The following is a 347-nucleotide window of genomic DNA, read 5'->3' on the forward strand; positions in this document are numbered from 1 at the left end:
AAACTTAGAGACCAAATCACATGATTCAACCAAAAAGATGGGGAATCTCTCTATGAGGCGTGGGAGCGTTTCAAAGAAATGCTAAGACTTTGTCCCCACCATGGCCTAGAGAAGTGGCTTATAGTCCACACCTTTTATAATGGCTTGTCTTATACCACTAAGATGTCTGTTGATGCAGCTGCAGGTGGAGCTCTAATGAACAAGAACTACACGGAGGCATACGCCCTGATTGAAGACATGGCTCAAAATCATTACAAATGGACCGACGAGAGAGCCATCACTAGTTCTTCACCCTCCAAAAAGGAGGCAGGTATACACGAAGTCTCTAACTATGATCACCTTGCTTC

General features: G+C 44.4%; 1 non-coding gene across 1 annotated transcript; it reads right to left on the reverse strand.

Moving 5' to 3' along the window:
- LOC146937037 (small nucleolar RNA R71) lies at nucleotides 1-107 on the reverse strand. Its single transcript, XR_015033612.1, has one exon. It is a non-coding gene; the product is annotated as a small nucleolar RNA R71 (small nucleolar RNA).
- Nucleotides 108-347: the final 240 nt, after the last annotated feature.

Source organism: Medicago sativa, chromosome 3 (genome assembly GCF_051527215.1).
Source record: "Medicago sativa cultivar Bolivia chromosome 3, Bolivia_mono, whole genome shotgun sequence".
NCBI lineage: Eukaryota > Viridiplantae > Streptophyta > Magnoliopsida > Fabales > Fabaceae > Medicago > Medicago sativa.